This window comes from Perissodus microlepis, chromosome 14 (assembly GCF_051167445.1).
Source record: "Perissodus microlepis isolate ML-2025 ecotype Zambia chromosome 14, ASM5116744v1, whole genome shotgun sequence".
In the NCBI taxonomy this organism is placed as follows: Eukaryota; Metazoa; Chordata; class Actinopteri; order Cichliformes; family Cichlidae; genus Perissodus; species Perissodus microlepis.
This window is the reverse complement of record NC_140474.1, coordinates 19737035-19753324: the sequence shown is the minus strand read 5'-3', so window position 1 is coordinate 19753324 and position 16290 is coordinate 19737035.

Here is a 16290-nt window from a genome sequence, read left to right as displayed (position 1 = left end):
TAGGAAAATATGAACTTCCTGCTATGCACACATGCAAAATCCAAGCTTGCACCACGCAAACACATGCTCCTTGTTCAGTCCACTCTGTTTACTGTTACCATATGATGGATTAAGATTTGTTTATGAGTTAGTGCAGCATAACATTTGCCATATCCTGTTTGCTTCTTTCCAACAGTGGCCAGTTCTCACCACTAATGACCTGAAACATGCAGCTCAAATACCCGTGTCGTTATAAGTTTCTGTGTGTGTGGTAACAGAGAAGAGAAATTTATGAAATATGAGTTTAAATGTTTTTGTGCTTCACAAAGAGCAAAGAAAAAAGAAATTCGCTATAATTCTCTCACAATAGCAGAAGAGCCATAGTAAGGTTTGCTCAGTCTCATCTCTGCAAGTGCTCCCTGAGCTCATCAGGCGAGGAAACACAACCAAACCAGTCAGTCCCTGTTAGTCAAACTTGAAAGAATGTCTTTATTGGGCAGCGGGATGGTATTGCGTCAGCAGTGTGATAAGCTGTGCCTGCTAACCGTTCAGGAATCCATGGATAAAAAAAAAAATGCTTATCAGGGCTGTAAGTGTGGGTGTGGTGTATGTATGTGTGTTACTTACAGGACAATTCTGGTTTATTTCAAAAAGTGTCTGTTGTGTACATAGCATTGTGTCCAGGATTTCTACCTGTATTCCACCACTGGTCTCAGTTTAATTTATTTGTGTACAGTTCCTCCATTGCTGTGTGTTTACCACTTCTGCCTGACCTTCTCCTGCTGTGTTTGTCCAGCTTTCTGCAAACCTTTGTGATCTGCTGGGATAACACACACACACACACGTACACACACACGTACACACACACACACACACACACACACACACACACACACACACACACACACACACACGATGTAGGGCTACTCATTCTGCTGTGCTTGAGAAATCCCACTTAAATAAATAAACCCTATATATAGAACAGTCTGCGACTGTATTACAGCTACGATGCCATATTTTTTCATGTAACAACATGACACAGTTTTCCCAGCTTTTAACTGCAGAATTAAGTGCAAATGTATTGAGGGTCAGCCCTGCAGCTGGTTAGTGATTATTGCTGGTTATTGATTAGAATTGATTTTTTAAAAGCTGCAAATGCAAATGTTAGTCTTTGCAAACCTTTGATGCCCCCTCCAATAAATGTAATTTTTTTTGAGCCTCTTTATCTTCCTTCATTGTTCTCACAATCACTTCTGCAGCCCTTTAGACAATGCCTCCTTATTGTAAAGCTCTTTTTTTTTTGTCCGTACCTTTGTTCGAATGGCACACAGCTGCCTGAGAAACATGTAACATTATCCCATTACTTTTGAACGCTTGCGGTTTGGGTTACAGTGTCTTAAAAGGGCTTTATTTACCACACAACTCTTTGATTTGATTTTTTTCCAAACAAAGGTTAATCCAATTTCGGGCACAAAGCTCATTATGCCACCAAGATGTCCATCAGCCATCCTAGAGCAGTGAGCCAGCAACTGCACATACCGTGGATGTTAGTGTTTAATTCATATATTCAGTAATTCAGTACAAGAATAATATGCTGCATCTACTCAATGATTAATATGCAAATGGATATTTTGCATCTGTGGTGCAACAAAAAAAAAACAACTGTCTGGTCAATTGGGCTCACAAGACATGAAAAAAGAGGCAGGTGTGTGGGTGTGTGCAGAGGTGTATCAAAAGGCTGTGCGTTTGTGTGTATTTATGCGGACAACTCCCGGGGCCTCTTGTTGTCCTCAGGGTTAAGTATCCCATCTAGTGAGAGTTGTTCTTTTGAACATTATGCTAATTGTCTATTTATACCTGTTTGCTATTCAAAATAATGTTTTGTTTGTTGTTGTTTGCTCTGCTGCAGCATATGTCGCTCTGTGTGGGCAGCTGGAAGAATAATTATCAGGTTTTACTCGCTAATGATGTGGTTTTCAGTGCACTCAGAGCAGCACATTATGATAAACCAAAAGCTTATCTCTTTCCAAAACTCTTATATTAGACAAAGCAAACAAAAATATAGGTCGGTGAGGAGAAAAATAGGAGAAGGGATGGCAATGTACTCTAATGGAATAAAAAAAATGTTAAAGGGAGCACACATGATGCATGCACATGTGAGTATATACATGTGATGACTTCTGGCATAGTAGTTTGGGAAACTGGTATAAAGACTAAAGATAATGTGTCTGAAAACACTAGACAGACAGGCAGACAGCCCTTATTGTCTTCATAAAAGATTTAGTAAGGTGCAAATACCCCCCTTAAAGCTGAAATCATGGCTTGCAGTTGCAGTTCTTAAACATTTCCTGGCAAAGACAAATGCTCAAATGAAGATGTATTCAGGCAGACAGGACAAGACACTTGTACAATCGCATGCATGGCTGCACATGCATGAACTGTAACACCAGCACAGACAGAAAAAGAGGGAGAAAAAAAGCACATGCACACGCACACACGCGCACACACACACACACACACACACACACACACACACACACACACACACACACACACACACACACACACACAACACACACACAACCAGAGACACACAGATGTGGACACAGAGGCAAATACACCCACTAGGAACAAAACGGGGATGCAGCATCCATACAAACGACTCTTAGTCAGTTGAGGAGCAGGAAACTGTCTGGATGCTAGTCATCTGTCTTTCCATAACAGCTACTCTTATAGAGAGGTGGTATGTTGCTTCCAGGGAGGATTTGTTTGTTTGTGCTTTTATGTGTGTGTTTTGGCAGTGGCCATTTTTCATGCAACATTCATATCCACCGAGAGGGCTCAGACCTCCGGTCCCTGCTGATTTTACTGCAAGTGACGGAACAAGTCAATTTAGCACAGTTCTTGTTTCATTTTAACATCATGACCTCCCTTTATTTTGTCCCGGTTTGCAGACTCTGCAATGCAGATTTTGTGAATTCTTGGACTATTTTTTTGTTCATTATGAGCTCTATCCCTACCACAGAAAGATACACATATTTACATTTATTTTTAATACAAAAACTGTGAGGGCAGATTCCCGAATTATTACTGCTGCGAGCTTTATTACAACTGCTCATGTGGTGAGAGAAGCCCAGAACTCATATTATGAATGAAGGTGGAACACAAAGACAAATACCTGTGCATCACCTTGTCTCAATCTCTCAGTAAATGCTAAGCCTCAAAGAGAAATCTATTTGTCTTTACATCAAGCTGTTTGCTATGTATTGACTGGATTCAAGGGATCAGAATGCAAACTCCCTAGAGAATGGAGAGGGGTTAACAGTTTTACTATTGAAAGTATGGTCACAGAACATACCAATAAGGCAGAATTAGATTTTCTTTAAAGTTGTCACTGTTGCTTTAAAACCGACTCCAGCTACAGTCACACAATATATCTGTGACTCTATCTATCCGTCTGTCTGTCTGTCTGTCTGTCTGTCTATCTTCCACCACTGAGTTCCACCACCCTTAGGGGGCGCCCAGGAGGCATCCTAATCAGTTGTCCAAATCACCTCAGCTGGCTCCTCTCAATGTGAAGGAGTAGCAGATCTATTCTGACCCCCCACCCCCTCCCAATTCAAAGGTGACCCAGACACATTTTGGAGGAAGCTCATTTCCACTGCTTGCATCAGCGATCTCATTCTTTTGGTTACTACCCAGAGCTAGCGAGGCTAGGTGAGGGTAGGAGAGTAAATTGATGTCTTCATGTTCATACTCGCTTCTCTCACAACAGGACTAGTACACAGCATCCACATCACTACAGACACCCCACCCGTGCATCTGGCCTTCACCTACAGTCCACAAACAGATGTAGACTGTTTGGGCAAACTCAAGAGGATATCTGTGAAAGAATACAGAGCTGAGCATTTATAATGCAGGACTGTATTAGACAGATTTTTGCTTAGCATACAGTGAAACTGTTTGTAATCTTGTGAAATGCAAATACTTGCTAAATTCAAATTACACAGGGAGATGCAGAAGTCATCAAAGCAGCCGGTAACCTGGACAATGGCTGGTTTGAGGTGGGGCTGCTTGTATCAAACAGACATTAAAGTATAGATTTACTGCTTTTTCCCCCCCCCCATTTATTTACTTTTTATCAACATAAACGCTAATAATTCAGTGACACTTTTGCCGCTCATCTTATGAACTGATTTGAACCCTCAGGTAAGAACAGTTTTGAGTTTATCAGTCAGATATGATTTGGATCAGTCATGATAATCACATCAAAACACACAGGAAGCAGCTTATTTAATGCAATGACATGGATGTAGGTCAACATTTGTTAAAATTACAAGAATCCCCGTCTTTATGCAATGGATGTACCTGCACAGTATTCTGAAGAGTAAAACATAGTTTTCTTTTTGGGATTTTGATTATTCCCTATTCGCCGTACGGCACCGTACCAGATAATGCAAACATATTATGTTCGGCTCAAAGGATTCCAATTAAGGATACACAACATGTTCAGAACTTAAGAGCCAAACATCTTGCCAAACAAATTTGCTCTGGCATTAATATTCCTGTCGCTCTCCTCTTCAAACCATCTCAGATCACCTCATACATATCCATCGGCAGCCAGTGCACTTAGACTGAAATTCTTTGGCTCGGTGTAGCTAAAGCCCGGCAGTGCTTCCTATTTTTGTCTTACAGATGTTATGGGCAAGTTCCATTTCATCCAAAAGCCAAATGACAATTATTGCAACTTGCACAAACAGTAAAAGAGAAGGGGAATGTAAGAAATGATAACAGCAGCTGTTTTTATTTACTTTTTCATGTTTCAGTGCTAATTTCTTAATTGTGAATTTTCCTTCTTGTGGCTGTATATAATACAAAATATATGGAGCATAGAAACACACACTGATAAACACAGACATACACACACACACAAAGGGCGAATATCTGCACACCATAAAGCAAAAGATTAGTCTGTTGGGTTTGTGTTCATACACTTGTTTCTTTAAATCCTCAGGACTACAGGGAAAAAAAAAACACTCCGGTAAATGAGTAACACTCCCTGCTGCCTCACAGCAACCATCACAGTGGTACTGACTAAATGGCAAAGGACTGAAGCTGTGCTGAGCAGCTTTCGGGTCAAGCATAACTGTATGCTTTTCAGCTTTCATAAATAAAGACATTACAAAGTCAAACATTTCACTCCCCCGTGTGCTTCTTCCTGTTTCTCTCTAATGTGTCCCACTCTGCCATTTTTCTTAGTAAAGTAGTCTATGAAAAGAACAGCACGTCAGTGTTATGTAACAAAAAAAGCACCACCTGGCGATCTGACTCTTTTGCAAAATGCTAAAGTCACTCATGATATATTTAGCAGTTTATCCTAATCTGTGCATCATGTGTCCGAGTGCCTGCGCACACATGTGTGCTTCCACTAAAACCGGGATTCGTCTTACATGCATCTGGGAATAATGAATAGCGAGCAAAGGAACCGTTACACGCAGCTGTAAAGGCCTCATCACTTCACCCTGCCCCCTTTCTGCCTCTTCCTGCTTTCCAGACTGTCTGTTTCTTATCGTCTCAACACCTTCCCATAGGAGTCATGGACTCACAGCAACAGCGAGCCGGGGGAGGGTGAGAAAGCAAGAAAAAGGGTAGATGGAAATGCAGATTAATGCACAGTAAAATCCCGGGGAGTCACCCTCTACAGAGGAACGGCATAATTTATGGTCCTCATCTGAACTTTTTCAAAACAAGTTCCCATGTTAAATACATCAGTATTATTATACATGATTGAAGCTGGCCTGTCTGTTATACATCATTTTTAACAGCGTGTTCCCAAAACTTTATATATTACAGAAATTTTATTACTAACATGACGTGGTCTGTTTCTTTATAGAAATATATGAGAAAAGAAGAGTCCAAACATCTGCACATTATGTCAACAATGTGAGAACAGTCTGGATAAGCTGGCACTCCACGTGTCCTGTCTTGAGAAGAACGGCTGGTTCGCATCAGTCTGTGTGGTTATAAATTTCCCACAGCCCCCAGAGGTATTTCTATAAGTTTGTGAAGCTCACTTGCTGCTGTTCCCTGAGTTACTCTGAGCTTATAGCAGAATCATTACCCCTTACTATGAGGCTGTTTCGTGACCACACTCTTTGCAATAGCTGCTAAATTTCCTGGAAATCCATCAACAACCAGAAATCATAACCACATATAGCCAGCCACTTAAAACATCTCTGCCAAGTGGCTTTCAGCTATTTCACTGATTAAGTTTGTGGAGATATAGCAACACTTCACGTCCCATCTTAGGGTATCCAGCATTGGGGATTCATGCCATGCTGAAAGGTCGTGCACAGTCACAAAACATTTCTCTTAAAACCCGGCCCCTGACTGTGGAAACCAATCAGTGCTGTTGAGCCTGTGGGTGGGTTTGCATTTTGCATGCATGTATTGTGTCTGTGCTCTACAGCGTCACTGTCGGTGCCTCGAGGATCAGCACACAAAAAATGATGGGATTTCAAGGTCCTTATAAGGTTTCAGATTAACCAACGCTCATTTGCAATTCACTTTTAAATGAACATGGGAGCATGGCTCCTTATTTCTACCTGCACGGGATCAATAAATTGTACCATTAACACTGTTGTTACTGTTGACACACTGAAAACAGCGCTATTTACACACTCTGTATACGCATGTTCATCAGCGGCCATGAATGATGTTAATCAGCGCACACGGCTTGTTCCTGGTTGCAGTTTTGGATTGTCAAACTCGGGTTTTAGAGGTTATTAAAAGTTAAAGGTTGAAATTTTATTGCCAAGCTCTCAAATTAGAGAGTAGTAGTAAAATACAGATACTGTACTGTGGTCTTCCCTGTTTTTCATGAGTAAGGAGGAGTGGCCACTTCATCACCACCTGTGTGTGCTTTGTGTGTGAGAGTGGGCTCTTTGTTGAGGTGAGAAACATGATAGGGCTAACTGGATTCCTTCATGGTCCTCTCTTCCCTCCATATGGTGATGTGTGTTTTGTGTGATTTCACGTGAGTGTTAGTCAGGAGTGTGCACATTATTATTATTATTATTATTATTATTATTATTATTATTATGCTGCTTCTCAAATGTCCAAAATAGTGCCATATTTTAATACTGTCATGGCTGTGTGCAAGCAGGCAAGGAGGAAGGACCCAAAATGCAGGACTCACTGAGGCAAAGTTGAACTCAATAAACAGCTTTATTGCAGGTTGCAGACTGAACAGAAGACTAACTATACTGGGGGAAAATAAACAGGCAGGCAAAACAGGTAACGGAACACAGCGAAATCTGAAGGTGAGCAGACGTTAACGACGCGACAGAGAGCAAAGGGAAACACAGGGCTTATATACACTGGGGAGTAATCAGGGAACAGGAAACAAAAACAACAAAAACAAAGTCCAAAAACAAACCAAAATACACAAAACCAAAAATACTGGAGCACAAGAAAAACAGAACCAGCAAACAGTTCAGAGGGCCTACCCGGAGGCCGACAATGCATGCGGCCAAAACAGTTTCGTTCAGGAGGTCGACTGTGTGAAAAGCAGCGGCGGCGGCACAGGTGAAACAGGTCAAGAGGTCAGCCACGCGGAAGGCAGTGGTGGCGACAGAGCAGGTCCGGAGGCCAGCCACGCGGAAGGCAGTGGTGGCAGTCAGGAGGTTGCGCACGGTGGCGATGATGCCCAACAAGCTGCCTGGCAGACAGCCGACGATGTTGAGGCGGCAAGCGTGGACCTGAAGATGGCATGGCATCTGCAGTACCAGGCATGGCTGAAACTGCAGGCGGGGGAAAGATGCCGAGGCTGGACCAGGCGGGGCAGATGCCGGCTGCTCGGACCCTCCAGCGGAAGCAGGCTGCTGAACGGGCCCTCGGACATTCCAGCAGGGCCAGCAGGCACGGAGGCCTCTGGCGGGCACAAAACAGAACCAGCAGGCGCGGGGACCTCTGGCAAGGTTGACACTGACTGGAGCTGAGCAGCACATAGGTTTGGCTCAGGCACCGACAGCAAGGTGCAGTCCTCTGGTGGCTGAAAGAGTTCACAGAAACTCCCAACAGAGGGCAGAGGTGACTGGGTTAACTCTCCCGGGCTCTCAGCGGAGAATGATTGCTGAGAGGGCTCAGAGTTCTCAGGTAACACTGGTTGTGCTAGCTTCTTGGTCTCCAGAGTCAGCTGAGGGTTGAAGCTCAGCCTCTGGGGAGGCCCTGGGGAGAGCTAGTCTCTAGAGAAGCCAGCTTTTGAGGGAACAAAACAGTCTTAATGAGTGCATCTCTTTGTTTAGCATGAGTGAGTGAAGAGGGCGGCTCAGCAGGAGACCGGGCTGCTAAAGGCTGAAGTGCCGGTTGAGGTGAGAATGAAACTGGTGGTGGAGCAGATGATTGAGCTATGGGTAGCGGCGACACCGGAGACTGAGCTAACGGCAACTGAACAGGGGACTGAGGTAATGATTGAGGAGAAAATGGTGGTGGAGTTGGCGACTGAGCAACAGGCCGGGCGGCTAACTGGGCTACCCGCTTTGCTGAAAGCAGTAATGATGGCTGTAAAGCAGGTGGTGGAGTGGAAGACTGAGCTGGTGGCTGCTGGGCAGCTAACTGAGCTGGTGGCTGCTGGAGTGTAAGTGAAATGAGGGATGGAGTAGGTCCTCCTGAGTCCCTGAAACACAGTTGAACTAGCTGGAAGAGCTCAGAGGAAACAGTCTTAGATTCTTCTGCTCTGAGTGAACAGGAAAACAACAGTCTTTTGCAGGCTGGCTGAGCTCGCCTGGTCTCTCAGCTGAAAAGGAGGAAGAGGCGGCTCAGCTGAGCTGCCAGCGGAGGGAAAAGCAGGCTGCACTAGCTCAATAGTCTCTGAAAATGCAAGCTTAGCAGCAACAAGCACAGTTTTTGAATTTTCAGTCGCTGAGTTAACCTTCAGATTATTTGTTTTAGTTCTAGGCTCTAAAGGAGAATGAACAGAGTCATTTGTGTCTCCTGATGAAACAGCCCCCCTCAGATGGAACAGAGTTGGTGTTTTTGTCACTCACCCCAGCCGGCTGCTCAGAAATCCCAGAATCTGGCTGAGTTAAGGGGTGCCGGCGGGGTGAACGACGGCGTTTCCTCTCCGATGAGGGAACGGAGGTGATGGAGGAAACTGGTGATGGTGGAGCGATGAAGGCTTGCTCTTCATCCTCTGACCACATTGCTGCCAAGAAGGAGGCCGGTGAGTTAGGCTCAGAATGGCACAAGGAGGAATTCCGCGGCAGCTGTGTTGAGACGCCTCTCTCCAATGGCGGTTGCCGGTGTGTAGCGGAAAGCTCCGTGTGCCGCTGCTGCTGCGGCGGGGGCTTTGGGATAGACTACCGGGAACGGGCGAAAGCTGCGAGCTCCCGAGCTTGTAGCACCTCCTGGGCTTCGTGCAGCTGGTCCATCAAGCCCATAAATCCTCTTAGCCGGCGCAGATGAGGATTCCCCTCCAGGACCGCTTCAATAGCGTTAATCCCATTGCCATCACTTTAGCGTCCTTAGTGTGGGAAATCCGCTTGACCAGGCTGTGGATGCGGGAGAGATCACACTCCCGGGATGAATCCGTTGGGTCCAGGTTGTGGTCGCGTCGTTCTGTCATGGCTGTGTGCAGGCAGGCAGGGAGGATGGACCCAAAATGCAGGACTCACTGAGGCAAAGTTGAACTCAAAATAAACAGTTTTATTGCAGGTTGCAGACTGAACAGAAGACTAACTATACTGGGGGAAAATAAACTAACAGGCAGGCAAACCAGGTAACGGAACACACAGCGAAATCTGAGGGTGCGCAGACGTTAACGACGCGACAGAGAGCAAAGGGAAACACAGGGCTTATATACACTGGGGAGTAATCAGGGAACGGAAACAGGAGGGAGACACAGCTGGGAGAAATTAGACTAACGAGACAGGGGAGAAGTAAAACTGAACACACTGACATCAGACTGGGACTATCAAAATAAAACAGAAAACACGAAACAAATCACAAAGACGCAGACTTGACACTTGACAGACTGAAAGAATATAACACATGGAACCCAGAGACGACAGAGACTTAAAGAAAAATTAACATCAAACTAAACTCATGACTAGAACCAAACTGAAATATCGATTTATAATACTCATCAACACAGGATAGCTAAAGAATCAGACATAAATCATAATACAGAAAAACACCAAAACATAAGAAACAGAAAATGCTGGGTGACCCAGAACTGTGACAAATGCATATGAATTTTTCTATTAAAGGTTGTTTTAAACCTTTAATTTAGCAACAGCACATTTACAGAAGGAGACACGTTACATTCATATAATTTATTCTGCAAGAAATGAACTGTGTGGATTTATTTCAAGCTGATCTACAGCAAGCACATCCACCTGCTGTTGGTGGAAAGGTGTAGTGCATGTGGGTTGTGTTTTTGTATTAACAGTGACTGGAGAATTGCTGTATGCTCCTTCCGTCTGTCTACTCAATGGAAAGCTCCCTCATGCAAGCAGCTCTCATCTCATGCCAGCGTTGATGCCATAAATGGCCCCATTTCTGTGCCTCCTATTGGTCCGTTCAGCGTGACACAGCTCTTCTGGTTGACGTACAATTAGGAAATCCACGTCACTGTAGTAAGTGGTCTGATGTCTCCCCCACTTGCGCGTGCACCTTTCATCGTTTTCTTTATTCTTTACAGTTTTTTTGGTCACTCGCTGCGGTAAAAGGAAATGCCTAGTGAGCCATTTGCTGATTGGTTTAGTCAAAACCAGCCAGTGATGCATGTGGCTGCCAGACACATAAACAGACCTCAGTAAACCTGAACTCATTTGTTTGTTTGTGTCACTGTGTGTGGTGTATATGCATGTGTAGGTGTGGGTGGGTGTCAGGGTTTGCATCTACCTGATCCTGACTAAAAGGTTCAGTGGATATTTCAATCCTTCTGTTGTTCTTAGATTTGAATGATTATAATAACTCAACTTTCAGTTTGAGGGAACAAATAGACCTTCAAAAAACATAGCACCATTCTTCAAAGCAGCATCCTCCTTCCATTTTTTTTAAACAAAAAAAAAATCATCATAGAGAAACATATTACATTTGATCCAATGATGACGGAATCTACAAATGCAGTGGATTAAAGCTCCACCAGACTCTGGTGGACAGAATAAAGTCAGCATTTTCAGTACCTGAAAGAGAAAGGATAGATCTACAATGGCAAAAAAAATTAAAGCGTAGTTTATGGTAATTACTAGAGAATAAAAAGCAATGGAAGCACTTAATATTACAGCTCGGTAATAAAGGGGTAATAGTAGGGTAACAAGGGGAAACAAAAGGGTAATAATGTGGTAATTTCTAAGTTATTACTATGCAATTACCAAAGTAATAACCATGTAATATCCAAGTAATTCTTTGGCTGGTGTTTGTCCTGTTGTCCACCACGGTGATACCACACTGCCAATAATGAGTTCTGTTTTATGCTTTGAATGCACTACACTGTCAATCAGATGTTTTACACATGGTATTGTATGGTGGATCAAAATTTGATTAGGATGTTTCTGTGTTTATAAGTCCAACAATTTTAACAAGATGCCCAACACCACTGGCTGACATGCAGTCCCAATCCATGACAGAGCCCCTACTACATTTTACACATGGCTAAAGACACTCACTGTTGTGACAGTCTGAACCAAAAAACATTAGAAAAAATGTAGATTTGCCCCTCCATAAAACCTGTTGCCACTGATTTTCAGTTATTTTCTTGTGTCTCAACATTTTCTCCCTACTGAGTTCCTTAAGAACAGCTTCTCTCCCACTGAGACAATTTTTAATGACGGTTTGGTGAACAGTAAATGGACTGAAAATCAGCTGAAAGGTTAAATGATTCAGGTCAGTGCTAAGTGGCTTAATGCACAAATATTCTTTTGAATATAAGAATATTTAGGAGTCAACTCAAAATGTGTGAAAACTAATGTCCAGAGAAAGATTGTCAGAAAGCCTGAGAAATATTGCTCAACACCACTTAAAAAAAAAAAAATTCTAGCAAAACCATGTCACTCAGTCCGTGTGTCAGATAGCAGCTATATTTTGAATGCCAAAGCACATCTTGCAGTTGCATTGTTTTGTTGCACTTTGCATGATATGAGACAAAAACGCGAATGAGGGACCAATAGCCTGCAAACTGTAGTCTGCATAAGACTTAAGGGAGCACTATCCATCCACTTTGCAACCACTTGTGCAATTCGTGGTCATAGCGGTGAAGCTATTCCAGTTGTCCTAAGGCATGAGGCAGAATAAACTCTGGGCATGTCACCATTATTGAGGGGCAATAGTTTGTATTTTTGCTTTTTTTTCTTAGGGATCAAATAATCTCCTAATATACTCTGACTGACTGCCAGCAGGGAAGACACTGGATATTTTTAGTGTGTGCTAACATACACATAAATAGACGTTACCTTCACGTTACAACATTTCTGAAAATATGCACTTAGCGCTTCATGATGTCTTCCCTCTGGCTGACTCTTTTTATTCACAGTGAAAAAGGTACACGGAAGAACCTAGACATACACATATTTTACATAGTTATAATCATCAACTCAGAGTTAAATCTTGGTACTGTTTCCCAGATACTCAGGCCGTTAGTGCGTCCTTGATGCTGGTTAAAATCAAAAGGTCAGGGGGAAATGTGTGACTGAATCACTGGTGTGGACGGCGTTCATCACACTGTGAGTTACTAAACTAGCCACATGATGGCACTGTTGGAATCACTGCAAAATATTTCGGTGCCAGGATTACCCTACTAGGTGGATTTTTTGCATATGTACAACTGTATAAGAACAACAGTTATTTAAAAAAAAAAAAAAGGATCATGGCCAAATAATTGAATCATTATAGAGAGAGTAGATAAGTAAAAATAAATGAAGAAAGACATCAATGTGTCATGTGCACACAAATATAGAGGGCAAAAAGAAACGAGTGTATTAAATATCCTTAATGTGGAGGAAAAGCACTAGTTTCAGTTTGCTTCCAGACTCTCGCTGTCTCAGCCACAGTAAAAGTAATGAGCTGCCACAAGGCCACCCACAGCTGGGAATGAAAAGAATAAGGCCTCCCCCTAATGGCAAGCAGAGCAAATATCAAATGCTTTGCTATATTCCTGTAGATGTATAGTATTGACACTGTGACAATAGCTTCTACCATCCACTAGCTGATGCTAGAGGACAAAAGATTCACAGGTCATCCGAAAAAAGTATGCATCAATTACTGACAGTTTCTATTGTAGAATTATTGCAGCCCTTTGGTTATTAAGATCATATATAACATATAGGTTCACCACATCTGAACACTACATCCAGTGTAGTATTAAGTTTCTTTCACAGAGTGTCAGACAGCAATAACAAGAGGTTGTTGTTGTTTAAGTGGATTGTCCCTGTTTGGGTCCCAACAAAACAGGGTTGTAACACATTTTTATGGTGGCTCATTACTAAAAAGCTTTGAAATAAAACCTTTCAAAATGCGAAAAAACTGAGATAGTTGTAAGTACAAAAAGAGGCTCTATACGCAGGTGTATATAATGCCCCCAGAACAGCCACAGTCTCTCAGATAACAGATTTAAAACTGGTTTATGGATTTTTTTTTTCATAGGTAGCAAACATTTACTTCTGTAAACAGTTTAATTCAGATCTATCCAGGTTTGTTGGATATATTAAGTCTATAAAAAATCTTTATTGCTCATCATTAGTGGTTGTTTTTTTTTTTTTAACCCTTTTAACTAAGTATACTTTACCCCCACTTATCTAAATTGCCATGTTCTCTACAGAGAGCGTGTGTTTTCTGTCACATGCATACTAATGGAAATTTCTGTTTTTGAGCACTCCCTTCTGGGTGTAAGAACTTAATCAAACTGTTGCCGTAGCAACAAAAAGGCAATCTTTCCATTCCACACAGTTAACTCTGTGTGTGTGTGTTTGTATGTTCAGTGTCCAGATCAATGAGTGCCCCCATTGCCCTCACTCATTCCCTGTTGTTCGGCAGACAGCAGTGTGATCTCCACCTCCGCAAAATCTCACTCAAATACACACGTACACACACAAACTAAAAGCAACCAGGAAGAATACATTTATACCACGAGCACCTAGACAGATGGCTTAGATAGACATCGTAATTGCACAGTAATCTTCATCCGCCTTCTATTTGTCATAGCCGAGGCAGGTGGCACAGACTATTTGTAACTGTAATTGTAATTGCTTGTTTAGTTGCAGATGGGATTGTTTCTCCTCCCTCGAGTCCTTCAGTGCAGTCCACCTGCTCTCACTGCCGCCCAGGGACACTAATGAAGTTACGCCAACCCTCACCGAAGCTCTTAAAAGCCTCACGGCAGGGCAAAGTGCTCCTCATTGCTTTACCTTTGCCCTCTCTTACCTCAGTAAAAAGCCTGTCATTTCATATCAGCCAAAAGTCGCTGCAACCGTGCTTGTGCTGTTCATGCACTAACAGCTCAGTTTGCTTGTTTCTTTTTCTCTTTTTCTGAAATTAATGCTGCTTTCTTTCCTGGGGGTTTGCTCTTCTATTCTACTCTATTGCACTACATTTGAGGGTTCCGCTCTTTATATCACCCTCCACCAGTGTGATTGATGCACTACGCTGCTGGGAGATCTGAGCTGGGGATGCATTTGTCTACCATAAATGGTTGTGTCAGCTACAAAGTGTGAGGGCTTTTGCTGTTTTGGTTATCTGAATTCTACACTGTTGATAGTTCTGTGTTTGGACCTTGTTAGAGCCACAATCTCGGTGTTAGATTTGTGCTCTTACGTAGTTCTGCTATGGGATATTTGAATTGTACTTTTTTCATAAATCAAGCAAAGTTGTTGCTTTTAAAAGCTTATAAAAAGCTTAATTGGGATATATGTTCTAGAGGTTTCAATTTCTGCCTGAAATCATTCAAGCATCGCCCCGGTTCTTTGCATGAAAGCTGCAATATAGTCCCGAGATGCTCTTATTACTCTGCAGATGCTGTTAACCGAATTTTACTCTTCCAGCATCCTGGTTTTGTTGAATATATTTGCAATGGAAATGAGTTTCTAAAGTAAGCAGCTGACTAAAATATTAAAAAAGAACAAGAGCAACAGAGTCGTCATTGTTGGAGATGAGATATTCAAAATGGGAAAAGAATGAGAACATCCCTAAACTTGTTTGCTTTTCATATTCTTGCACTTGTTATTGCCTGGATAACAGACAGGAGGGGAGGGGTCCAGTCCCTCCTCCCTGACATGCAAAAAAAAAAAAAAAAAAAATTAATGGATGCCAGTTCAGAATTTCCATTAGTTTTTACAATCTATTGCTCATACTACACCTATCTCTCTTCTAAATTACTGGCCCTTATCATGCTGTTTGGAGATGCTGCAGGAGAGAGGATGTTTGGGCTATTGCCCATGGCACATAGAGCTTTTAGTAAACTGTGGCTCCCTTCCAGTTACACACACACACACACACACCCTCCCCCCTCCAGCATTATCACGAGATGTGTAGCACTAACAACAGGGTTGATTTAGCCACATCGGCACAGACAGATAGGTTTGCTTTTGCAATCGATCTGATTCAACACTTGGATTTGTCTTGGTTGAGCCTTTTTAAATGAATGAAAATAAACAGTAAAGTGTGTCTGTGAAATTGTGTTATTTATTTGAGGGGAGCCAGACCTGCTCGAGTCTCTATAGTACGAAGCTCGTGCTCAGTCCGCATGGCATTTTGTTCTTGATTATGACTTATGGCTGCCTTTTAAATGGGTAAAGGGGCAGAGCAAAAACTGTATGATATTTATGCAGGCTTTTATGTAACATGATACAGAATCAATGAGAAATTTCTAAGACATCTTATCTGAAAAACAAAATGCTATTTTCAGTTGAGTAGGTTCAAATAGGACCTAAGTATTCTTTCCGAGTTTGTTTTTATCATCTGTGCTAAAAGGGCAGTTAGTGTATTTATGTGACAGTGTGTATGAACGTTTGTATTCATCAATATGTGAATTTGCTGTGATTTCTGTACACTGTAAGCTTCAGTATATTAATGAACACCTGTTTTTTGCATTGCATGTTTGTAACTGGAACACCGAAACATGAATATGTGTTTCCATTTTAGCAAGTGTGAGTGTGTGACTGTGTATGAGGGTTCCAGAGTCTGTGAACCCCCATGTTTCTCATTAGCTCTGTGTTTCTTTTCTTCACTTTCTCTCTCTCACACACACTACAGCTGACTTCACTTTCTATTTTGGGAAATAGAGATCCTGTCAGCCAGCGCTCACTCTCTCCCTTT